Genomic DNA, 26,802 nt, shown 5'->3' with positions numbered 1-26,802 from the left:
CACACACACTCACACACCCACGCACACACACACACACACACACACACACACACACACACGCATAAAGCAACTCCCTCCCAACTGCACACACACACACACACTTCTCCCTCGGTGTAAACATGCCACTTTCTCATATGATAGTATCTCTTTATTTTCCTCTTTGAATAAGCCTGTGAATGCAGACGATGACATGGGAGAGCACGTGCTGAACCCCTGGCGGGGTGTGTCAGATCATCATAATAACGGTTTGTTTTTCAGGACGAAGCTGAATTCTCTGAGGCTGCACCGAGTATTAGTTAGCTTGTTATCTGGATCATTGTTCGGAAGAGTCCAGAGAGAAGGGATCTACAAGAATAGACTATTCCTGTGCTCCCGCTCTGCAATAGCAAGGGAAAAAAATGATGTGCTTGAAAGTGCTTGAAATGAAATATTTTATTCGAGACGTCCTATTTTCATGCTCCCTGAGAACTCTTTGGGACAATACTTTTTTTAAATAGTTTAAACACAACGCTCCGATTTGGGGAGTTTCATTGCAAGCATATATGTCTCTATAATGACAGTTAAAACTTGAAAATGTTTCAAAAATGTATTCACAGTTACCCCTACAGAATAATATTATAGAATCAAGATATTGTTCAGGTCTAGTTTCTCACTGTGGAGGCTATAGACGTAAACATGCATGCAAAACATTTGACCCCTAGAGGACAGTATTGTTACACGAAACTTCTATACATCCTCGCTCAGTCATGGCTTTGAATTACCAACAAAAACGGAAAACATCATTCTTTTTAGACAAGACAAGGAAACATCCCTTTTCTTGAAAATATGCTGAGGTTACCTTGATAAGTGTAAGCTGTAACATATCACAGCAAAATAGGCCTATAAAAAATAAAAAAAACTTTTGTTTAACAATTTTTTCTTAACTTTGGTTAAACATCAATGTTTTCTGTCATGATATTGTATAACATTTCTCCCAATAGCTTTAGAAGGTTGGTTCGCCCTCAATGCATAATCCATGACTTTTATTTTCTCCTTGAAATGGGAAACTTCTTTGAAGTGTCGTTCTTGTGGTGTTGTTCTAACTGGGCTTGAGGGTAATAATGTTGATGTCTTGTGTGAGCTGTAATTACCAGATCAGAGGTAGGAGGGTTTTGCCAACATGTGCTTAATTCCGCGGTGTGTCCAACCTTTGATGCCGGAGGGGGGAAAATATATTTTTTCCAAAAGGGAATTTCCACAGAGTGGCCTACCACAGGACATGAGAACCGTCACTTAATGACACTTAATGACACTTAAGGACACATTTAAAAAATACTTAAGTAGAAAGGAGAACTAGTCAGTTTGTGTATGTAGGTCTATTTCAGTATATAGTATTATAAAATGGTGGACGATCTAATTTGGTTGGAATTGTCCTACCGTTGTATAGCATAGCTACTTTAATGCTAAGCACCTTTTAGCATTTACAGTAATTGTGAGGTTGTTCTTGGCGGCAAATTGGCGGTTGCTCACTCGACACTCAGAAGGCTTGGAATAAGACCTGTAAGATGGCAATCCTTTTATCATTCCACGTCAGAGAGTGTGTGTTTACAATCCATCTCCTCTTTCTGCTGCAATCTCGTCTCTCGCTCAGCCTAGAGAGAGTGTATCCTTGGCTGTGTACCATGTTGAGTCACCTGGCGGTGTGTGTATGTGTGTGTCTTTCATACATACGCTTGTGTGTGTGTGTTCCCCCCTGCAGTGCTCGTGCAGCAGTGCTCTTCAAGTGCTGCATCCTGGAAAGGTTGCTGTAGGACTGTGGGAACGTTCCCTGTACGGAGAGGAACAGGTCTGCGCTCAGGACATCCCAACACACCCACTTCCTGTCCGGTTTCCCAGCAGCAGTGTGGAGACAGAGGTCAGTAGGGGTCAAGCAGCCTCCTCCCTCTGACCATTATCCCTCCATCACCTGCTGGCACTGGGGATATGCTGACACAACTTTCACTCCACACACACACAGACACACACACACAGACACACACACACAGACACACACACAGACACACACACACAGACACACACACACACAGACACACACACAGACACACACACACAGACACACACAGACACACACACACAGACACACACACAGACACACACACACAGACACACACACACACACACACAGACACACACACAGACACACACACACAGACACACACACACAGACACACACACAGAAGCGGGAGGTGCTTGCAGAGAAGGGCTGGGGGCCCCTGCTTTAGTGCTGTCTCTCGCTGGTTCTTTGTGTGGCTGTCAGGGCCTGATCTCTGCATCTGTTCGATTGAGACTGAGGTGACACCACCAGGGCACCTAGTTACACGCACTGTCACACACACACACATACACACACACACACATGCACACACACACACATGCACTCTCGCTTTTCGCTCTCATGCTCATTTCAAGTCAAGAGTAGACATCTTTGTCTACCAGACCAGACCAATGGTTGTCAAAACACACCATGGAAATCTGGGGCGAGTGGTCATACAATATACATGTTACACCCTACTCAATATTTTATTGCCATACGACAGAATTGTAAGGCAATAACGTATGGCTTCTGTGTGTGTGTGTGTGTGGTCAGTTCAGGGAAGATGAGAATTTGACAGCTGGTAATTTCCAATCGTGCTAATGGGTTGTAAGATGGGTAAAGTGTTTCAGACTAAGCAGGAGAAACACAGCAGTGCTCTGGTAACCTCATTTAATTTGCTTCAATCTCTCGGCAACAACATGCCTCTGAATACATTACTGATGATTGGTAAAACTGATAAAAGGTTCGTTTTCAACTTTATTCATCTCGTTTGTTGTCTCTCTGTAGGTTGGGGGTGTCCTACTTTACAGTCAGAGGGGATGTGTAGTGGCTCAGTTGGTGTTCAGGTGCATCAAATGTCTTTTTTGTTTTGCTTCTCTCCATTCTGTCATCTCGTCTTCCCCCCCCCCCCTTTTTCCTTTTTCACTTTTTGTTTGGCAGCATTTATCTGCCTCTGAAACAGACAGTGGATGCAGCTTAATGAGGAGAGAGAGAGAGAGAGACGGAGAGAAAGAGAGAGGAGAGAAGTTGTGTGGGAATGAGGGAGAGAGAAAGAGGAAAAGAGAGAGAGAGTAAAAGAGAGCAATAGAAGGAAAGAAAGTGTGTGGGAAAGAGAGAAACAAAGAGAGCGAGAGAAAAGCGGGAGATTGAATATTTTTGCATGATTTAACCAGAGATCTGCAGGCAGTAGTCAGGGTTGGGGATAAAGGCCGGTATCTGCCAGCACTTCTCTGTTTACAGCCCTCATGCTCTTACATCTTACCTTTGATCACGGCATCTAGACTTACTCTCTACAAGGTATCAGATACCCTGGAGGGTTTCAAATATTACTGTGTGAACAATTATTTATAGTTAGGTACTACACTCTTTTAAAGCATGAATTCGCACAGCTTTCTGACTCTGGCCAAATGCTGCAGTTTGGTTTCACTGAATAAAAAGAAATCGCTAAATCAACTGGCGTTTTTTTTTTTTAAATGTGTGTCTATTCCGGACTGGCCAATTGAGTCATCATCCTATAAATCACCCTGAGGTAATAGCTCAAGATATCCTCAAATACATGCTACAATACAGTCTCCACCTTAAAAATAGATCAGAGTAGGGTGTGAGCGCTTAATGTGTATTAAAGCAGATTGTTGAGTTACGGCTGTTGAATCTACCTGTAATGGCTTGGCTGGTCCATTATCCTTCCTGATGGCTGGTTATTATCCCTCTAGATTTATGCTCACCATGAAGACCCTCACCCACCCTGACCTACATTGCTTTCATCTGACACATCAATCATTTAGAGGTTCAAAGGCAAGGCCTGTTTGAAAAGCGACGTGATGGTAATGGAACAGGTCTCGGGCGACACCCTTTCTGTCTCTGCGCTCAAACCGCTTCGCAGCAGAGGGAAGCGGGAGGACGCGTGTGTCAGAGTCGTTAGCATTCACAGGACAGAGTGGTCCTCTCTCTCCCTCTCTCTCTCTCTCTCTCTCTCTTTCTCCCTCTCTCTCCCGAGAAAGAGAGAGACACTCTGAACACTGCGATGGAATACCGATGTACGCATGTGGCCCACTAGGTCAAAGGGCATTCCCGAACACACATCCATGCTTTTCACACATGGCACATTCCTCCTGGTTAGCGCGGCCTTCCCAGGAATACACCAGAGCCCAGATGTAAGGTCACTGAACAAGGAAGAAACTCTCGGTTGACTAAAAAAGTATGAATGACTCAATAGATGATAAAATATGTAGAGCCTGTGGCTCAGCTGAATGAGTGGAATCAGTTTTCACACGGACACGCTGTTTGCTGCCCACTGACGGAGAGAAGGAGAAATCAGAGAAGGTGAGAGAAAGAGAGAGAGAACAGTTGGAGAAAGTAAGGAAAGAGATCGAACGGGAGAGAGACGGAGAGAAACGGAGGAAGGAGGGGAGACCGAGAGGAAAGAGAGATACATACAAAGGAAAGATGCCAAAGAGACAACTAGAAAGACAGGAGGAGAGCGAGAAAGAGCACGAGAAAGAAAAAGCGAGAAACTGAAGTGCAGCGGCTGAAATATAGATGAATGGTCCTGTGTGTTAGCACTGGGTGTATTATTTATTCAGGAGGAGCCACACACTTGTCACCTGGTCTACCCACAACCCCCCACTCAGGTGAGAAGGCACAGGGGCTCACGCCATACCAGTCGATGCAAACAATCAACTGGGCGGAGTTTGGCTCAAGGTTGATGGACAGTGGTTTGAATGCTCGTTGACGGTGCCTACTGACCCTCAGAACAGAGGTTTTGAGGATGCTGTTGTTAGGATGTTTGATGTGTCCCTGTGTGTGTGAAGTGCAGCAGCGGCCAGCTGCTTCCCTCCTGGGTTCACTCCACACAGCGCTCCCTAACTGTCTCTCCTCATCACCACGCTGTCTCGCAGAACGCCTGACTTATTCATGGCTGCCTGCATCTGTGTGGGTCTGGGTCTGGCTGGGTCTGCATGGGTCTGCATGGGTCTGGCTGGGTATGGGTTTGTCTGGCTAGGCCCGGGTTTGGTTGGTCTAGCTGGATCTGGGTTTGTTTGGTTAGGCCTGGGTTGGGTTGGTCTGGGTTGGTCTGGTTTGGCCCGGGTTGGGTTGGTTTGGGTTGGTCTGGTTAGGCCCGGGTTGGGTTGGTTTAGCTGGGTCTGGGTTTGTTTGGTTAGGCCTGGATTGGGTTGGTCTAGCTGGGTCTGGGTTTGTCTGGTTAGGCTTGGGTTGGGGTTGGGTTGGTCTAGCTGGGTTAGGGTTTGTCTGGTTAGACTTGGGTTGGGGTTGGGTTGGTCTAGCTGGGCCTGGGTTGGGTTGGTCTAGCTGGGTCTGGTTAGGTCTGGGTTGGGTTGGTCTAGCTGGGTCTGGGTTGGGTTGGTCTAGCTGGGTTTGGGTTGGGTTGGTCTAGCTGGGCCTGGGTTGGGTTGGTCTAGCTGGGCCTGGGTTGGGTTGGTCTAGCTGGGTCTGGTTAGGCCTGGGTTGGGTTGGTCTAGCTGGGTCTGGGTTGGGTTGGTCTAGCTGGGCCTGGTTAGGCCTGGGTTGGGTTGGTCTAGCTGTCTCTGGTTAGGTCTGTGTGTTCCATGTGCCGGCTGTGAGTGTTTCTAACCCTGGAGGATGTAAGAGAGCCAAACAGCCTTTTACCTTTATGGGTCACCAGCCCATCTCTCATTTAATATGCTGAGGTAGTGATCTGCAGCAACTCCATTCTCTCTCTCTCTCTCTCTCTCTCTCTCTCTCTCTCTCTCTCTCTCTCTCTCTCTCTCTCTCTCTCTCTCTCTCTCAGAGCCAGCTCATCTCTAAAAGGGCTGTTGGGCAAACTAATTTGATGATGGGGCCAAATTAAAAGTATGCTTTTACTATACTGTATGTGTGTGTGATAGTGTGTGTGTGTGTGTGTGTGTATGTGTGTGTGTGTGTGTGTGCACGCGTGGGGAAGCAGATGCTAAATAGAAAACGAATAAAGCAATTGTTAGGAAATTTTAGTGAGCATTGTATAAATATAATGGTTATAAGGCGCCCCATACTATCCCCTGTCTCGTGTTATTGTTAGATGGCAAATCTAACAGAAACTCCTGCAGTGTTAGACACACAGACACTCACAGAACACACACACACACACTCATGTTCCTGTACCTGTATGAAACACAGTAGATGATTGTGTTGATCAAAAACCCTTTTCTCAGCGGTATATATCAAATCAAATCAGTTCTGTATCTCACTGACACTCTTGTACCCTGCTGGTTGAAGTTCTGTGATGTGTGCGTAGATTAGTGAGAAAAGTGTCAAACGTGTGTGTGTGTGCGTGTTTGCGTGTGTGTTTGTGTGTGTGAAAGTGTGTGAGAGACGTAGAGAGGCACAGTTGATGTGAGAGAACAGTCAAAAATAAATTCTGTGTGTGCGTGTTTGTGTGTGTGAGAGAGGGAGGAAGATATTTACTGTAGAGGGAGATGATGAGAGTTAAGAGTACAAAATAATAATGTTGTATGTGTGTGAGAGAGAGAGAACATGCAGGAGTGTGTGAGAACGTTGTGGTGAAGAGAGAGGAGGGTAGAATCTTCTCCAAGACCAATTAGCTGGTGTGAAACGGAGACCTGTCAGTATGATGGTGTTACAGGATGTGAGGTTCTCCGTGCGTCCGCAACACTGAATGAATCTTTCTCCTGTCAACACCGCACGACTTCTCTGATCATCGCTACAGACTGGGATATTCCACTCCTGCTCAGAATCTACAGTCCTGTCTGTCTGTCTGTCTCTATCTGTTACGATAACAAACCACACATTTCAAAAATACCAATCCTGCTAGAACACATACTGTAAAAGGGCCACTTAAACCATGCCTCCTGCTCCTCCATGCTTACTGTGGGCAGACTGACTCCACACCGCTTGTTGGGTCCATGTCAACTGTGGGCAGAGTCCAAGGCATGAATTATTGTCACTACATTACTCTTTACTCACTTGTACAGAGTATCATTACATAAACCCCTCACCCCCCGTCCAGCAGAGTTCACTGTTACCAAGGCAGACTGTGGAAGTTTGTGTGTGTGTGTGTGTGTGTGTGTGTGTGGGTGTTTGAGTGAGTGAGTGCCTGTGTGATCCCAGATGGACTTTTATGCACTTTATCAAACACACTGTCTCCTACATAGAGAGACCAAATTCGCCTGGGAGGACTTTGTCTTCATAGATGTGCTTTGACATGAGCATGTTTCAGCAGTTGGTGGCCAGTTGGAATAGATCTTAATATCGCTGGGCATGCTGGATAATAATCCCTCCCTCTCTCCTCCTTGTACACTAAAGACCTGTATTTCAAAGAGGAGCTAGCAATAGGGCTGTGTGTGTGTGTGTGTGCTGTCAGTGTGTGTGTGTGCTGTCAGTGTGTGTGTGTGTGTGTACAGTGGTACATGTTTTTCTCTGAAGTGGAGGTGGTTTCATGACAGGGTTTGGTACCCGCAGGTCCTGCCAGCACCAGTCATCCCTTTTCAGGACACTAGGATGTCCCCTTGGTCTCATGACTGGGAAGTGGGGTGGAACCACCATGCTACTATGACAGGAGTCGCACTGAGACAGACGATCTGGGTGAAGATAGAATGATAAAGAACACACACACACACACACACTGACTGCACACACACACACACACACACACACTGACAGCACACACACACCGACAGCACACACACACCGACTGCACACACACACACACACACACACTGACAGTGAGTCAAAAGGGTAAGCAGTCCACAATGGCACAGCTATGGTAATATTCTGTGTGAGTTGTGATATAATTGAAATGAAATCCATACATTAATTAGATGTAGCCTTCATTAAGAGTCCGCAATTTGCGTAAATTGCCTTCCAGGGAGCTTACGGCTTCTGTATGTCTTTACTTAACATAGCGCCTGGAGTAGAGGCTGGTAAAAGATTAACGCGGTCATTACAGGTGGGTTGTTATTGAGCAAATAGGCCATGTTGAGTTAGAACATCTAACTAGGTTTACTTGGGGCTAAATATGCAAGGTGTGTAGGCTACCGGATTCTAACCAACCATCCGGCTTGATGAATTAGCCTAACCTAATGCATAGGCCTTAGAGGAAGAGAAGCGTGTTATGAATTGTGTTGTTCTTTTCAAATGTTCACGCTATAAAGCTTGCGACCGGAGAAGACGGGACCACCGGTGTAGGGCTAACCAGTGACCAGAGACGGCAGAATCTTGGACCTGGTGACAGCATTCCGTTTCGCCTCGTTCGACAGCCCGTGCACTCAACTCTCAAAACAAATGGGGGTAACAGGCCGTAAAGGACCACGTCTATATTGTTACCCCAATATTGTTTCCAACAGTTTGCCTGCAAAGGGTTTTGACTCGTGTAAGATTCGTGCTAGTTGAAAGCCAGTATTTAAACTAGATTATACAAATAGAATTAACATTGCTATTTCTTCTAAAAATAGGATAGGAATTTGATATATTCCGACAGGCTAATAGTGAAATTCCAGAGCCTATATTTAGAAAATACAGTTGCCCATAAGTGGCACCCCCGAAACAATAGATCCCGTTCCACCGTGCACGCTCCAGTCTCGAGCTTAGCTCCTCCCTGTATAGCGGGTGACAGCTGGGATCGCTGTGCGCGTCTTGTAAGGCTTCATCTCCAAATAGGATGACCAGCAGCTTTTGTAGGGAAACTGTGTGCGGTGGCAACGAATGGTTCGGAGAGATCCATTGTTAGTTATTGGATGCGAGGTCGCTACCGTTTAGTTTTCTCGTCGGAGTTTTGAAAAGCCGTGGGTTTCAACTGGATTTCCGATGGATATTCGATCTGAAGAGGTGTGGACCGAGCGCGGCATGTAACACAAAAAAGCGCAAGAGGCTTAGAAAAGTAGCGCTCGTGTTTGTTATTCTGAAATGACTGCTGTCTGTCTGAACTGCTTTTCAACAATGTGTGAGATGGATTATTAAAAGGACAGCAGAGACGTTTACGCCGAGACATATATTCATGAGTTGAAGGTAAGATACTTTGCTTTCTCTTAACTTTAATGTGCGGAACACTAACGGCTTTATAGCCCTGTTTTCCCAATCAGTGTCGGCATTGACTCTCCCACCACAACGACAAGTGCACGGACACAGCTGGTCCCCGTCACTTCGGCAACTTTTAGATAATTTACTGGTTATTGTTAACCATTGCCAATATTTTTTACATTTGACTGAAAACGAATATGAGCAGAGTCTTTGTATATGAACATTGTGTTGTGACAATTTCATTGATTCAATTTCACGTGGTTTATACAATCTGTCAATCCTTGATCATTTAATCTAGTGTGTTCTGACAATTTTAATTTTGGTATTGGACAGTGTTTTTAGTGTGCCATTTAGAAATATAGTCAGCTTTGAAGTGCAGGCGTGGGAACTTGCAAAAGAGTGCTTAGCCTACGTCTTTGGGCCCTCCGCCGTCGCTCGATAAACATATAATTTATAAAACAATATGGGTTATATTAATGATCACACAGCCTATAGCCTATAGTCTCGCTATCTCGGCAGATTTTAGAGTGAAAGAGGATTTCGTTTGTCTTTGCAGACGGAATCTTACTGTTAGCCTTCACATTTTTCCGTGGCACGGGTCTTTGTCGGCTGAAATAACTGTCAATGATCCTCATGTAATCACACTTTGCCGTGTTTAATTTTTCACGAGCCAATTTCCGTAATAACTGTAGTCATTTAAAACAAAAGCACACCTGTGAAACGTCTCTTTTTTCATCATCTCTCTTGTAACACACGCACACAAACAAGCTCTCTCTCGCTCTCTCTCTCTCTCTCTCTCTCTCTCTCTCTCTCTCTCTCTCTCTCTCTCACACACACACTCCCTCTCCTTCTCTCTCTCTCTCTTTCTCTCCCTCTCCTCTCCCCCTCTCTCTCTCTCTCTCTCTCTCTCTCTCTCCCTCTCTCTCTCTCTAACACACTCGCACACACACTGACTGGCTACAATGTGGAGCGATATTTTGTCTATGCAGGGTGTGTTCAGGGCCGTTGGTATGGTAGTTGGGCCATTTCAGGGGGAGGGCGTTGGGTGTGATGGTCACAGTCCTGATTGGTCTGCCGTGGACGCTGACGATCAATAATATTTAGTGATGTAGCTCCCCCCCCCCCCCAACAATTTAAAAGGGATCCAGTTTCTGTAGTCAGATGATTTTATTGATTTCAACGTTCTTCTCCATTTTGCTCAAGGTGGGGCAAACAGGCCTGGCGCACAGCCTGCTTTATTACTATACACACTCTAATGGCCAATCTGAATAATCTCGTTCGTATCTTGAAAAACACTGTAAGTGGCTCATATCATATCAGCGACATGGGGGAACGTTTTTCCGGCTCCAAATCTAGGCTAATGATGTAGCCCTACGCGAGGTGGGTAGTGAGGATGCTGTTGAAACCAGCAGTAAATGCCCACAAGCAAAATATGTTTCAAATTTTTAACGGCTATTTTGGGAAAATGAATTCCCTGTAGCCAATACTCTTTTTAAATAATGAGATCACTGGGATGGTCTTGAACAAACACAGTGAGAGGGAAAATGTTTTTCTTTTCTTTTTTTGTAAAAAAAAATAAATGTTTACGTTGGAAATTCATGTAGCCTATGTGTGATTAGTTTCCATCTCTGTCTATTTGTTAACTCAAACGCTGCTGTTTTATGTCAATATAAGATAGACCCAGATGAGAAGTGGAAAAATTAATTATTTTAACATCCTAGACCAGAATATTGCTGCAAGGCATTTAACAGCCCTATGGCTGTTTTAGATGAATGGTGCTGTGTTAAATACAAGAAAAAACGCGGATAATCTGGTTGTTGCCATATTGTGATGTTCTTTACACAAATATGGCTGTGTGATTGCCTTTTTATAACAACAAAATCCGTTTTTTCTCCCTCGAGCTGAGAAGAGAGAGAGTGAGAGGGAAGGAGAGGGAGGTGTGTGTGTGAGAGAAGGATAAGGTGAGAGAAAGGAGGAGGAGAGAGAGAGGAGGAGTGGGAGAGATGAAGGAGAGAGATAGGGAGGGAGAAGCAATACAGAGACTGAGCAGGAGAGAGAGAGAGGGAAAGAGAGGGAAAGAGAGGGAGAGAGAGGGAAAGAGAGGGAAAGAGAGGGAGAGAGAGGGAAAGAGAGGGAGAGAGAGGGAGAGAGAGGGAGAGAGAGGGAAAGAGAGGGATAGAGATGGAGGGAGGGAGGGTGGGAACAGAATAGAGCAGAACATCAGCATGCATTGTGCTGCCTATCTAGAGCAACGCTCTGCGGAGCACTTGATCCACCTCACCCGACAATAGCAATGAGGCTGGCATTGTGTGTGACTGATGTGGATTTGTCACCCTGGTGTTGTGTGTGTCTACACGTCTGCACACTGCTGTGCGGGCTAGAGGAACTAGCTGGGTATTTACATTTGTCTGTCAAGGACGGAGAGACGTTTTACCATCTGAATAATTGATAAACGGGCTGCCTGTGTAAAAATGAATTGACACTCAATTACAAGAAAAGCAGCCAGCGGGTGTTATGCATTGGTTACAAATCTGTGTCAATACTGACCGTCCAGCGCCGTTGAAATGTTCATGTATTTTTGATGATGTCATGTTTTATTGATCTAGGTGTGTGTTCGAGAGATTTTTGTAAACAATTAGTGTGTGAAAACGCCAGAGCCGTTTTCACTGCCAAACCGTGTTTTATTTAGCCTATGATTTTACTTACACAGCTGTACTCAAAATTATTGCTCTCAATTATAAAAAAAATTGCTTTTACTGCATTTTAGCAAGATTTTAAAGGTTTAGTGAATTGATGAGCGGAATGATGAGGGCGATCAGCCACGTTTTTAATCAGCCTTTTAGACCTGTAGAGCATCACAATGTGTTGACCTCAAAGTTGAACATAAATCGGTTTTGCTTTTAGCGTTTCAGTTTTTCTCCAGCGAATCCTCCCTCTCTCCCCCCTCTCTATATCTCTCTCACCTCTCTCTCTCTCCCCCCTCTCTCTCTCCCTCTCTCTCTCTCTCTCTCTTCGGAGAGTTTCTATAACTAGCTTTCCAGCGGTGTCTTTCTAACCGTCCTACAGAAGGAGAATGTTAAACACCTAGCGAGCTATAACCATTCCATCCCATCTCCCGGCCTCCCCCACATAGTCACTCTCACAGCGGCACATTCAATGGATGAGCGAAATCAATCGTAGGCCCCACATTCTGCTTTCCCATTCCCAAATGTCAGAATGGCTTTTGTTCTCACGGGCCACTTCCTCTTCTAGTCCCTGCATGCTGTAAATAAAAGGAATGGATTTTGAAATGTCTTCCCCGATGATTTCATAGTTGCGGTCGATGTGGGACGATATTATTCGAAACCAAATGAGCCTTTGTTTATGTGAGTGCGGAGCGCGCGCTCCACGGTGTTCCGATCACCTTGTCTTGACGAGTCTAATCATCCGTACAAACGCCTGCTCTCGTGTCTGTTTCCCATCCAGCATGGTAGCCCTGCAGGCTATCCATACATTACCTCTCGTCAATGCGCACTGCATGGCTGTCTGAGAAAAACTCCCTCCTCAAACCCTCATTAAATTAGCATAATTGATTGGGCTCGTTTACAGAGCCAGAATAGCCAGAGGCGGGCAGAGTAATGCTGGTTTTGGACGGATGCTCCGAAGTCGATGGCGGAATTGGCGGCGTGTCTTTTGGCAGCACGTCCGTTGTTGCTCTCTGGCACGAGTTTGTTGGTGGAAATTAAGGAAATGAGATTGTGGTGATGGTCAGTCTCTCAGGAGAGGAGAGCCAGACGGCCGGTGAGATTGAAACCGTATACCGTAGGCCCACCTGTGTGGAATCTTTTTTCGATCGTTTTCTTCCAAGTCATTAAGTACGTTTAAGTGATGTCTTGTGATTGAGTGGTAACTATTACGGCTGTGATAGAAAAACGGGAATGTGTTATAGCAGATGATTGATATCTTTACACCTGTTTAGCGGCTCCTCTTGCTGCAAACACGAGGCTGGTGTACGTACTGTTTACTCATGATAAACAGTTGCAAGCTCTCCACCAGTGGAAATAGCATAAGTCTTCTAACACGGACAGCATTGCTCATCCTCATTGATGTTTAGAAGTTGACACCACTGGCGTTGCAAGCAACATTGATGTCAAAACAACACGCTCTCTATTCTTGAACATGCACACAGGTGAGTCATAACTGGGCTGCAGGTTGTGTGAGGGTTGAAGCACACACACACACACACACACACACACACACACACACACACACACACACACACAACCTCTAACTGCTACACCTACTCTTCTCTTGTGGTTCTCAGTGTTCTCATTGGCTGTTGATGAGGTATGCATGCGTGCGATTGGCTGGCGCGTGCCGTGGGATTGGCTGGTGTAGGTTGACTGCTGTGGGGGATCGGAGGGGGGTTGCGTGCAACTCAGGCCCAGCCCAGGTTCCTCCTGTGTGGCAGAGTTAGCTCACGGAGAGGGGGGATGGAGGTAGGAGAGATGGGGAGAGAGGGATGGGGAAGGGATGATAGAGATGGAGGGATTGGGAGAGAGGGATCGAGGGATGTAAGGATGGGGAGAGAGGGATGGCGAGAGAGGGATCAAGGGACGGGGAGAGAGGGATGGGGGGAGAGGGATGGGGGGAGAGGGATGGGGGGAGAGGGATGGGGGGAGAGGGATGGGGGGAGAGGGATGGGGGGAGAGGGATGGGGGGAGGAGGGGTGTGGTGCATCTGTCCCCCTCCTCCCCAGGCCCACTGCGATTGGCACTGCATCTCTCATCTATTAATCATGGAGGCTGCTCTCTCATGCGGTTGCCATAGTTTCATGTCCTGAGACGGTTGGTGTTGGGGTGCCCGCCCGCCTGTCTCCGTGTCTCTCTGCCTTTGAGTCTCACGCCCCCCTTATCTCCCTACCTGCCTCATATCTCCCTCCCTCCCTCCCTCCCTCCCTCCCTCCCTCCCTCCCTCCCTCCCTCCCTCCCTCCCTCCCTCCCTCCCTCCCTCCCTCCCTCCCTCCCTCCCTCCCTCCCTCCCTCCCTCCCTCCCTCCCTCCCTCCCTCCCTCCCTATCTCCCTCCCCTCCTTTCTGCCCCCCACCCTCACCTCCATAATTCATTCCTGTTTTACTTCAGTATTTCCTTCCTTCCTCTCTCTTGCTTCCTACTTCCTTCCGGGCCTGCTGGCCTGCCTCGATATTCCCTTCTCTACCCCCCTCACTCCTCTTGCTTCCTGCTTTGTTCCTGGTTGCCTGCCTATCTCCCTCCCTCCCTCCCTCCCTCCCTCCCTCCCTCCCTCCCTCCCTCCCTCCCTCCCTCCCTCCCTCCCTCCCTCCCTCCCTCCCTCCCTCCCTCCCTCCCTCCCTCCCTCCCTCCCTCCCTCCCTCCCTCCCTCCCTCCCTCCCTCCCTCCCTCCCACCTTCCCTGCCAAGGACAGAAAAGAGACCAGGGAAGAGGGAGGAGGATTGGGGGGTGATGAAGGGGGGGGGGGCAGGGCACCAGTCTAAAGGAGACCTCACCATGGGTGTGCGGGCTCTTCAAGAGGCAAAATGGACTCCACTTTTCCCTCCCAGCGGACTCCTCCTTCGCTCCTTGAAAAGGGGGAAGAGGGAGAAGGTTTTCGCAGTAGGGTTCATGCTCTGAATGCGTGTCCTTGGAGGATGAAACGGGCAGAACGTTGTTTACAGACATCTGAATGCCAGTTATTTTCCTGGGCTTCCACAATGGGGAGGTTTCCAGGCAAGCTGGATACACTGGCATGAATTCTTGGGGCTAAATGCAGTTTTGACTGTTCATCTGTCAGTCACAGGTCTATTTTCCTGGTTGATAAACAGAACACGATGTGAAGTACAATATTTTTTACCTGTGCGAATTGGAGTGACCTTTTTATTCATGCATGTTATTCCATTCCATGTCTCTATAATTTTCAATCAGGCTGTGTTGTACGTAGATATAATGAGATTTTCTACCAATAGAATAAGATAATAGAATGTCACATAAACCAATGTTTTATCCCACTGTATGAACTGTGATTTCTGTAACAGTATATTTATACAGGTACAAACACCTCGACTATACTGTATGAGTTTGTACACAAGCCACTTCTCTGCAAGTACACTGGGCCATTGTGTGTTTTCCTGTAATGGTTGATGGGCAAAGGAACCACATGTACACACACACTCACACACACTCTCACACACACACACACGCACGCACACACTCACACACACTCTCACACACACACACACACACACACACGCACACACACATACGCACACACTCACACACACGCACGCACACACTCACACACACTCTCACACACACGCACACACACACACGCACACACTCACACAAACTCACACACACACACTCACACACACACACACACACACACCAATCCCCCAGTAGCAGCACCCTAATCAGCTACTTCCCCATGGCTTTCATGTGGGCCTCCTTGCCTGGCAGCAAGGAGAAGCTTGTCATTGTTAGCACTGTTAGCATTGTTAGCATTGTCAGCTATGTTACTGTAGCACTATTAGCACAGCTATCATTGTAAACATAGTTAGCATTATCGACACTGTTAGCACTATTAGCTCTGCCACCGGGCTGTAATCCAAACCCAGGATGATTTAGACGGTAATTCCCCCGTTCGTCATCACAATGACCAGAGACACTGATAGGGAGAGAGGGGGTGGGTTGAGAGAGAAGGGTGAGGGAGAGACTGAGAGGGAGACAGAGTGAGGGTTGAGGGAGGGAGAGAGAGGGGTGAGGGAGAGAGAGAGTGGGGGGTGAGGGAGAGAGAGAGAAGGGTGAGGGAGAGAGAGAGACTGAGAGGGAGACAGAGTGAGGGGTGAGGGAGGGAGAGAGAGGGGTGAGGGAGAGAGAGAGGGGGGGTGAGGGAGAGAGAGAGGGGGGTGAGGGAGAGAAAGAGAGGGGTGAGGGAGAGAGAGGGGTGAAAGAGAGAGAGAGGTGAGGGAGAAATAGACACTGAGAGAGAGAGGGGTGAGCGAGAGAGAGGGGGGTGAGGGACAGAGAGGGGTAAGGGACAGAGAGAGAGAGGGGTGAGGGAGAGAGAGAGAGAGGGGTAAGGGAGGGGAAGAAAGTGAATCATTCAAATGGTACGCGGGGGAAGTGGCACTCCTGGCTCTCAGTGGGCCTCGGCAGTGGCGGTGGACACTTTATTGGTTTGAAGTGGACTGATTGTAGGCTGGGTGACATCAGGACTGAGGCAATCCAGGTGCAGGTAGATGGAGGAGGAAGTGTGTGTGTGTAGGTGGGGAGAGGTGTGTGTGTGTAGGTGTGTGTAGGTGTGCTGGTAAAGAATGGAGGTCCATTGTTGGCTTTGTCATTAGTGAGGAGAAATACCTGAGTGAAAGGTGATATGTGTGTTTGTGTGTGTTAGAAGATCCTACTTCCTCCAACACCCCCTAAGCAGAAGCCACTGCATTAGTGCTAATGGTTAGTCAAGGTTATTCTATACTGCCTCTGTAGTTTGTTAGGCCCCTTCCTAACTCACTCACCACTCGACACCATGACGACAGATTCTTTGTAATTGTCCTGTATGAAACTTGTTCAACAGCGCTCTGACAAGATGTAAGCAATCGCAAACTAAAAAACCACTGCCCCACGTGGACGCGGACATATGACCAAATACACAGACTCAAACCACAGTCGGAAAATATACAAATAATTCAACAGGCTTTTCCTATAATATAGAAGAACCCCTTTCCCTTTTCACTACTCCTGTTACCCTCCACCCTACCCCCTCCACCCTACCCCCTCCACCCTACCCCCTCCACCCTACCCCCTCCACCCTACCCCCTCCACCCTACCCCCTTCACCCTACCCCCTCCACCCTACCCCCTCCACCCTTCCCCCATCCACCCTACCCCCAGTCACCAGTCAGTCACAGTTGTTGGCATACTACAAGTGAATCCCAGGAGAGTGTTCCATTTCACAATCCAATCAGTGAGACCCAGAACAGTATTACCTCTGTGTGTGTGTACATTTATTACATAGCTAATGAACAAATTGCAGCCATGTGGCACGGACGGTCGTGTGCCTGGTAGCAGCGTAGCAGCTGCACACCCCCCCCCCCACACACACACACACACAGGCCCCCTCACACAGCCCCCCCCCCCACACACACGCCCCCTCACACAAGGCCCCAGTGTTCAGTGTGTCTGCCCATCAGCTCATGGAGCAGTGGACTGGGACCACTTATCACTCTGCTGAGAGGAGACCCCACAGAGACCCTCTCATGTGCCTAACACTGCCCTGCCTCACACTGCCCTGCCTCACAGTGCCCTGCCTCACAGTGCCCTGCCTCACACTGCCCTGCCTCACACTGCCCTGCCTCACAGTGCCCTGCCTCACACTGCCCTGCCTCACACTGCCCTGCCTCACACTGCCCTGCCTCACAGTGCCCTGCCTCACAGTGCCCTGCCTCACACTGCCCTGCCTCACACTGCCCTGCCTCACAGTGCCCTGCCTCACAGTGCCCTGCCTCACAGTGCCCTGCCTCACACTGCCCTGCCTCACACTGCCCTGCCTCACAGTGCCCTGCCTCACACTGCCCTGCCTCACACTGCCCTGCCTCACAGTGCCCTGCCTCACACTGCCCTGCCTCACAGTGCCCTGCCTCACAGTGCCCTGCCTCACACTGCCCTGCCTCACAGTGGCCTGCCTCACACTGCCCTGCCTCACACTGCCCTGCCTCACACTGCCCTGCCTCACAGTGCCCTGCCTCACAGTGCCCTGCCTCACACTGCCCTGCCTCACACTGCCCTGCCTCACAGTGCCCTGCCTCACACTGCCCTGCCTCACACTGCCCTGCCTCACAGTGCCCTGCCTCACACTGCCCTGCCTCACAGTGCCCTGCCTCACAGTGCCCTGCCTCACAGTGCCCTGCCTCACTCACCCAGCCCTGCCTCAGCAGGGAAGCCTGGGTCTCAGATGCAATGCATGCTATGGGAGGAGAACAGGGAGAAGTGTGGGAGAGAGAGAGGGGCAGAGAGAGAGAGAGAGAGAGAGAGAGAGAGAGAGAGAGAGAGAGAGAGAGAGAGAGAGAGAGAGAGAGAGAGAGAGGGAGAGAGAGAGAGAGGCAGAGAGAGAGAGAGACAGAGAGAGAGAGAGAGAGAGAGAGAGAGAGAGAGAGGCAGAGAGAGAGAGAGAGAGACAGAGAGACAGAGAGAGAGAGAGAGAGGGAGAGAGAGAGGCAGAGAGAGAGAGAGACAGAGAGAGAGAGAGAGAGAGAGAGAGAGAGAGAGGCAGAGAGAGAGAGAGAGAGACAGAGAGAGAGAGAGAGGGAGAGAGAGAGGCAGAGAGAGAGAGGCAGAGAGAGAGAGGCAGAGAGAGAAAGAGAGACAGAGAGAGCGAGAGAGAGAGAGGCAGAGAGAGAGAAAGACAGAGAGAGAGAGGGTGAGACAGAAAAGGAGGGACTGAGAGAGACAGAGTGACTGAGAGAGAGGCGAGAAAGAGGGAGGGAGGTGTAGAGAGAGGGTCAGAGCGAGGCAGGCTCTTATGGAGGCAGGTAGCGTTGCCCTATGCATAGTGATGGGTTCATTCTCTTCTCCTTCATCTGATTAGGAACACAGCACACAGATTTCATTCCCAAAGTCAACTGTTATTTCTTCAGCAGAGAGCCTTTACTGTCTCCGTAAACCTATTAACGGGCGGACGGAGGAATATATGCAAAAATGAGGCATGTAATTGAAACTGAGCTGCTCATTTGATTGAGGAAACTAACCGTTGCATACAAATTACTGTGTGTGTGTGTGTATTGTGTGTGTGTGCGAGGGTTCATGTGTGTGTGTGTCTGTGTGTGACGGCCATGTTCCCTCTAGGAGAAAACGAGTTGTCCGGTCGTCTGATTGGTGAAATCTCGCCCGTGTTCTTGTCGTGGTCATGCAGTCCCCAGCCAGAGCAGCGTGTCTGCGGTGCATTGATTGTGGTGTTACAACAATTGAACTCTTGACTGACAATTGAATGGAGGTCTGAGACAGTGTGGACCCTCGTGGCCGACGGCCCAGCATGCCCCCTCAGCCACTGAGGGCAGTTTACACTGAGCCAAGCGCCGAGCCATTCTCCAAACAGCGTGCGATTATTGGAGAGTGGAGCGTTTTCGCCACACGTTGCTTCTCTCCTAAGAGCCTCGTTTGAGAACTTGTCCTTTCCCAGCAGCAGTTTGTTCTCTTAGCCATCGGGTTTTTCTCTGCGACGGCGTCCGTGTCGCCGGCTCGTCCCTGGCGGGGGTGCGGCCGTCGGCGGGCGGGTCAACTGGGAGAAACTGAGAAGCGGTCAGTCAGTCCTCTCCAGTTGCAGCTGGATCTCAGTGTCAGTGAGGCACAGGGGTTGTGTTGGGAGACTGATGCTAACACCAGGCAGGTAACTGGAGGAGGAGGAAGAGGAAGAGGAGTAGGAGGAAGGGACATATGTCACATGTCACCTACTTCATCTCCTAGGAGAATCCTGTGGTTTCATCTCCATGTCTTCTTCTCTGGAACTGGACTCCTCTAACCCTCTAACCCCGACCTTTCACCTTCCTTCTCCTGCCTTCTCAGCTTCTAGTTCACTCTTATCTCATGTCAGACAACAAGAAGGCGAGGGGAGGAGACGAGGAGATGAGAAGGGGAGGAGATGAGGAGGGGAGGTGAGGAGTCCAGACGAGCCTGCTTACACTCAGCCCTGACCCATTTAACAATGAGAGCTCCTCTGCTATTGTTGCTAAAACATCTTTACTATTCTGTCCCTTTGATCTCAGTGCTCCCCTTAGGGTGAACTGGATTTGTGTTGTAGCGTCGTACTGCCTGAGGAAGGGTGTAGTCATCCGGGGCCAGCACTGTGTTATATTTGCAGACATTATCTAAAACAAACATGCAGCCAAGCTGGTTGTATTGAGTGGCAAGCTGTCAGAATAGGCTACTCATCTCACTAAACTGGTGAAAGGGTGTGTGTTTGTGTGTGTGTCAAGGTTATTGTGTGGTTATGTGCCCGTTTGTTTAGTGAGTGTCCTTGTGTGTGTGTTAGGAACATTTAAGATAACTGTTTGGAAAACCGTAGGAAACTAGTAGTTACATTATCATCTGCAGAGTTTTGGCTCCAACGGTTGTTTTGTTTTGTTTGTTTGTTAATTTATGACTGAAAACCACCCCACTGAACAGAATGGTTGAAAGATTAGCTTCTCTACATCCCTCAAGTTAATTAGGGACAGCAGTTGGATGTGGTATTTTCAAAGGCTGAACGTTTCATTTCCTTGAAGACCGCGTACTGTGTCTGGAAGTCATTCAGTAGCACCGTACGCAGCCTTCCTCCTGTAGCGCCACACTGAGCTGCAGACTCCATAGTGCTGATGATAATCTGCTCAACACTTCTGGGGGGGAAAAGGCCTTTCCCCGAATTCCATCTTTGACACCTATAGGCTGTAGTGGAGCCTTTGGTGTGGCGGTCAGGATGGAGAGAGGAATCGGTGTTAGAGGAGTGGTAATTAGAGATACAGCTTGCGTGTGTTTAATTGCCATAGGGCCCTATATATTTACCACTTCCACCGGAGAAAAACCAGGTGACTCCTTAAGTGGTCCTTTGCGTCGCTACCCCGCGAGGCAAAGCTGACAATTATTACAACGTCACGGTGCTTGCTGCAGCCTTAATACCGGCCTAATGAAGGCAGGTCGTAAATACAGCCGCTGCTCTGTCTGCACCGCTTGAGCCTAGTTGACTCCAATCGAAGGCTCCATTCTCCTTATGTACACATTTTCTGTGGAACCATTTGTCTCTGCATAGAAGGATCCTTTTCATGGCAGAAGGAAAACTCCAGATGAAGACACCTTTGATGGGAGATCTGTCTGAAAGCAAAGTAATGAAAAATAACCGAACTTTAAATCAGCGAGCCAATGAATGGCTGCCATCCCTAGTAATTACCAGAGAGCTCATTTATAGTGTCAAAAAGTCCTAAGTAGCAGCACTCTTTTTAATGTGTGTACACTTGTGTGACTCAACGACCATTTGAATGGAGCGGTAGTCGAGTTCTTTTCTGTTTTCCATCGTTGGACTGGAGAGCTCAAACTGAAGCACGCTCAGCGTCGGTTGAGGTTTTGGCTAACTGAACAGAAAACTGTGTGAGACGGGCCTCTAGTCTCTCGCCCCCAATCCCTTTTGAAATTAAATAATTGCTTGCGGTCGGCGGAGATATCGATTTGAACCGCGAGAACGTAAGCGGAATCGCAGGGGCTTTTTATAGTCATTAGTAATGATTATTTATTCGTGGGATGCATTGTATTACATTTGGGAGGACGAACACGAGATACCAATCAATTATAGCTCATGTCCATACTTTCACACTATGCAAATCACTCACAATGTGGTATTTATTATGCGTATTATTGAAAAAATATATTTTGTCGTAACAAAAGAACCAACAAAGACCCCTTTCTTACTGATGAAAAACATCATAAGCAACCACATGTACAGTGTAGGCCACACAAGCAGTCAAGCGGGGAAAAAAGGAAAACTGAAAACAAAAGTGGCTTACAGCACGGCTCCAATCATGAGGTTTTGTACGTAGACAGCTCGAGCGTTCATCGCCGTCACGGGGCCGGTCATGAGAACCCCTGTGCCCACCGGGACGACCGGAGTCCAGAGACGAAGACAGCCCTGCTCTCAGTGAAGACGAGCTCAGATGGAAAGGGATGAATAGAGAAAGGGAATGACGGAGGAGAAGAGAGGAGGTTTAAGTTACCGTTTTTATCTGATGGCAATCTCAAACTGCCAATAGGAGTGCACCTGTCTCCTCTGTTTATAAAAGAGCACCGGCGTTGTGTTTGATTACAGGGATAGAACTCTATCCTCCTCTCTTCAGGGTTCAGCCTGGGGAGTTTGACTGGCAAATGTACGTTCATGATAAAGCGCACGCACACACACGCGCACACATTGTTGGGTTAAAAATGCCAGATGGTGGTTGGCTGGTCTATTAGATCTAATAAGAGAGTCAGTGTGTCATAGGAGATGATCTAGTATGGGTATCTGTGTGTGTGTGTGTGTGTGTGAGGAGTCATGTGCTGAGTGGTCAGGTGACGTGATGATGTCAGAGGTCAGAACTGGCCCCTAAGTAGGGCTGGCCTCTCCTGTTGCCCTGTGCCTGGTGACCCCCACACTACAGTCAGGGCTCACTCACTCACTCACTCACTCATTCATTCATTCATTCATTCATTGATCCCTTCCCTGCTCCCTTCCCCACTTATTTCTTTCCTTCATCCATTCATCCATTACCTACTCACCCACTCACTCATTCATTCTTTCATTTTTCACCGGGACAGGGGGGTGGGAAACGAGATGTTGTTACTGTGTGAGATCGTCATGGATACTGCTCATCGGGGGGACGCTGACTGGTGTCTCATCACCAGAGTGATGGTTGTCAGGGGGAACAGCAGACAGATCAGCACAGGCCTGAGGGAAGGGAGGGAAAGAAGGAGAACGAGAGAGTGAAAGAGAGAGAGAGAGAGAGAGAGAGAAAGAGAGAGAGAGGAGAGAGGGAGAGAGAGAGAGAGAGGGAGGGAGGGAGGGTGGGAGGGAGGGAGGGAGGGAGAGAGAGAGAGAGAGAGAGAGAGAGAGAGAGAGAGAGAGAGAGAGAGAGAGAGAGAGGGAGAGAGAGAGAGAGAGGGAGGGAGGGAGGGTGGGAGGGAGGGAGGGAGAGAGAGAGAGAGAGAGAGAGAGAGAGAGAGAGAGAGAGAGAGAGAGAGAGAGAGAGGAGGGAGGGAGGGAGGGAGAGAGGGAGGGGGAGGAAGGGGGGAGGGAGGGAGAGTCAATCACAGTAACCCATTCAAAAAACTTCCGGCCCCAAACAGATCACATGGATAGATAGTACTAATAGGCTGGTGTAATGCACGGCTATTGTCCAAACAACATGATATTTCCTGTGTAGAGTTTCAGTCGATACAGCAGCTGACACCAGGCATCACCATGGCAGCTCTCTCATTTACAGTAGAAAGAAGAACCGCAAGATTGGGTTACATTCAACCTTTGCTGGAAAAATGGTCATGTTAAAGAAACAGTGTTCTGTGGGTGTGTGTGTGGGTGAGAGGGTGTGTGAGTGTGTGTGTGTCATACCTTCAATACAGTTGCCCACAAACACTCATTGTAAACTTCTCGTTCCTCTGGCTTCAGCATAGTTTGTGAGCAGCCGCGATCTGTCAGGGATATAAATAATGCAACAGTGTTCGTATGGTAATGCACTCTCTGAACGGCCGTATTTAAAGAGCGTTGCTTTAATGAAAGTAGTCAGTCATTGTGCCTGGCAGGATGAGTTGTGACAGAGCGTGGTGGTTTTAGGTAGCTTAATTGACCCTCCGCGGAGCGAAGGAAGACTGGAGAGAGGAGGGAAGACACAAAGGAGGGATGAGAGGAGGGGAGGAGAAGAGGAGGGGAGGAGAAGAGGGTGTACAGGCAGGAAGAAGGAAGAGCCAGTTTCATCATGGCATGGCCAGAGCTATTCACTGACATTTCTGGTTAATCTAAAAGCCATTGTCTCTCTGGTAAACACCCAACAATAGACGGATTCCAGTGAACTTCCTCTTGTTTAATGAGGAACCTGTCTGGAATGATCATCATTATAATTATATTCTGATGAGATGCTGTTTACCGTAAAGATATTACAATGACCGGGATGAAACAAACCTTTTTTTTTGTCTACTTTGTTTGGACTGCAGCTTTCCCCCATATTTAAACAAACCAGACATGCAACACTGTGTGTGTGTGTCTGTGTGTGTTTACATGAAAGGTCTGTTTGTGTGTTCTTTATAAGAGAATAGTCAGTGCTTTATCTATGTTAGGTTGACTGATAGGCGTATTAGTATACTTGCTCCAAAGCAAGAATGAGTTGAGTCTGAAAGAGTTTGTGTTTGTGAAAACATGAGAAGGGATGAAGATGTGGGCGGCTTGTTGTGGCTTCACAGTTGATGTCTGGGTCAAATCCAACCACATGATAAATAGACAGGCAGACAGACAAAGAGACATGCAGGAAAGCAGACAGACAGACAGACAGAGAGGCAGACAGACAGACAGACAGACAGGCAGACAGGCAGGCAGACAGGCAGGCAGAGAGACAGGCAGTACCGTCCAGATCAGGAGAGAACCAGGGGTAGATAACGAGAGCCGTCTGGTCCCTCACTGATCAACGATGGCCAGCCTTCGACAGACCTTGGCTTTCCATCATTTGGGCTGAAGGGAGAGAGAGAGAGAGAGAGAGAGAGAGAAAAGAGGGAGAGAGAGTGTAATCCCTGTAGCTATTCCAGGTCAGTGTGGACCTCCAGTCCTGTATGCTGCTATAGAAACACTGGGTCTTTGTGCATTGTGTCCAAAGTTGCAGCCCCTCACTGCCTGACCTGACCCCTACGCCACATCCTCCTTCAACCCTCCCCCACCCCTCCGCCTCCACTCCTCCACTCCTCCACCCCCATCCCCCCACGCCCCCCCCCCCCCCCCCAGGTGAGCAATCAAACAAACTTGGCTTTTCAGAACCCCGCCCCAGCGCCTCTTTCCTCCTGAGCTTCCACAGCTCATCTGCTCCTACACGCCAGGCCTCTGACCCGTATCATCGCCAACTTTCACCATTCCTCAGTTTGCGTCGGTGTGTTAACTGAAACAAAGATGAAACAGGGGCTGGCTGTCTAACAGTGCGTTAAATAGCCTGACTGTGCCTGAGCTGGGCTGATTAGGAGTAATCCAAGCTGATGTGCATCGCCGCGAAAAGACTGACTTTTTTTACGACGTTCCAGTGGTTTGAAAGGGACCGTGTTTCTGTAATGGCTGCGACTGCAGTAACTAAATGAGTTTCCTTCCTAGCACAGCGCTTGCCAACACCATATTGTCTGAACTATTTATTTTAGACGAGTTAGGTAGTCCCTGTAATAATGTTTCATCAGGATTACTTAGAAATAGCGGACTCTCGTTGACAAAGTACACAAACAACTGTTGGGTTTAGGGTTGTTGAATGTTGACTGTTGAATGATTTCGGTATTGTGACCAAACAGAAGGTAGGTTCGGCCTCTGTTTAGAGGCTGCAGGGCTAGCGTCTAGTGAGGCAGCAGGTCTGGCCTCTGGTGGAGTCGAGGCAGGCTGGTCTGGTCCCCGATGGGCTGTGTTGCTGTGTCAGAGAAGCAGAAGGAGAGAACACACAGGGAGACCTCATGTACCGATCTGTCCCACATTCCTCTCTCTCTCTCTCTCTCTCTCTCTCTCTCTCTCTCTCTCTCTCTCTCTCTCTCTCTCTCTCTCTCTCTCTCTCTGTCTCTCTCTCTCTCTGTCTCTGTCTCTCTCTCTCTCTCTGTCTCTCTCCCTCTCAGTCTGAGATCAGTCTGTCTCACATGTGGCAAGGGGTGATGAGGAGCCATTATGTGTGTGTGTGTTTATGCACGTGCATGCGTGTCAAAAGCAAAATATAAACTTTTCTCACGTAACTTTTTACACACAACCACACAACCAAACCGACTTCACGTCAAGCAGAGTCCTGTTCTGCAGAGGCACAGCCGGATGTCATCTCAGGTCTGCCTGAGGTTTCAGCCCCCTGCCTCCCAGCTATGTGTGGCTTGTTTAGATAAAGGATTTCAAGGCTGCCATTGTGCCGGATGTCACTTGACTGACTGATGGGAGAGCCCACCTCCAGTCACCCAGACAGAGCAGGTCTCCACAGTTGCAGCTCTCCTCCTTCCTCCACACAGACCCCCAGAGGAGGGCGGATGTCTGGGGCCCCGGGAGGCCCCTGGCCAGGCTATAGATCAGGAGCCCAAAGCAGGCTCTGGGTGATTGTGCAGGCTCTGTGACAGAGCAGGCTCCGTGGGCAGGGGTGGGGGGGGGGGGGGAGGTGGAGGTGGGGGGTGGAAGACCTTATATGTGTGGACGGTTGGGGAGTCTCTATTCATTGGTCGTGTCACCCCATGGGGCTCGCCTAATTGGTTGCCCCCGATAGACCCGGCGCTTTTTGTCCCCGGCCCCTCACAAAGAGCAGGGGCTCTGTCAGGCTGTGAGTCTGTGTGTGTGTGTGTGTGTGTGTATATGTGTGTGTGGGGGTCTGTGAGTGTGTGTGTGTGTGTGTATATGTGTGTGTGGGGGTCTGTGAGTGTGTGTGTGTATACGTGTATATGTGTGTGTGCAGGGTGTTTGTGTGAAGTGTGTCTGTGTGTTTGTGCGTGATGAGGACCAGGGAGCAGGTTGGTTTCCCACAGCACATGGAGCTGAGGGGGGCATGCTGTCCCAGGGGTTGAGGAATGAAGAGGGGCAGGGGGAGGCTGGGGAGGCAGGGGAAGCTACTGGGTGAGACAGAGAGTGAGGAGCGGAGGGGAGGGGGGGGGGAGTGGAGGCCAGGGTGAGAGAGATTGGACAGAGAATAGAATGGTTCTCTTCCCTATCTTGCTGCCAGTTGCGGGCCTCCTCCTCTGCTATAGCCCTGACCCACATAGCCAGCCATGTGTGAGGGTCTCTATACAGAAGCCCCTCTCTCTCTCTCTCTCTCTCTCTCTCTCTCTCTCTCTCTCTCTCTCTCTCTCTCTCTCTCTCTCTCTCTCTCTCTCTCTCTCTCGCTCTGTCTCTCAGAAGCATCTCAGAGTTATGGGTGTTCCTGAATTCCGTGGTCTGGGAGCGCGGGGAGGCCCCGTGTGGGCGGACATTGTTCACCCCGACCCGAGGACAATAAAGGACTTGGCTGAACACGAGGGGGAGAGAGAGGGAGAAGGAGAGAGAGGGAGAGAGAGAGGGAGAGGGA

At 48.8% G+C, this 26,802-nt stretch overlaps 1 protein-coding gene across 1 annotated transcript in view; it reads left to right on the top strand.

The window, feature by feature from the left end:
* Window positions 1-8,713: 8,713 nt before the first annotated feature.
* sema6a (sema domain, transmembrane domain (TM), and cytoplasmic domain, (semaphorin) 6A) overlaps window positions 8,714-26,802 on the top strand; it is a 101,002-nt gene continuing 82,913 nt past the window's right edge. The window contains 1 exon segment of the mRNA XM_084690300.1: window positions 8,714-9,055. The gene's annotated coding sequence lies outside the window, so the exon portion shown is untranslated.

The sequence above is a fragment of the Hypomesus nipponensis genome, chromosome 24 (assembly GCF_054491055.1).
Source record: "Hypomesus nipponensis isolate SF chromosome 24, ASM5449105v1, whole genome shotgun sequence".
Classification (NCBI taxonomy): domain Eukaryota; kingdom Metazoa; phylum Chordata; class Actinopteri; order Osmeriformes; family Osmeridae; genus Hypomesus; species Hypomesus nipponensis.
Note: the sequence above shows the minus strand (reverse complement) of the source record. Positions and strands in the feature narration are given on the sequence as shown.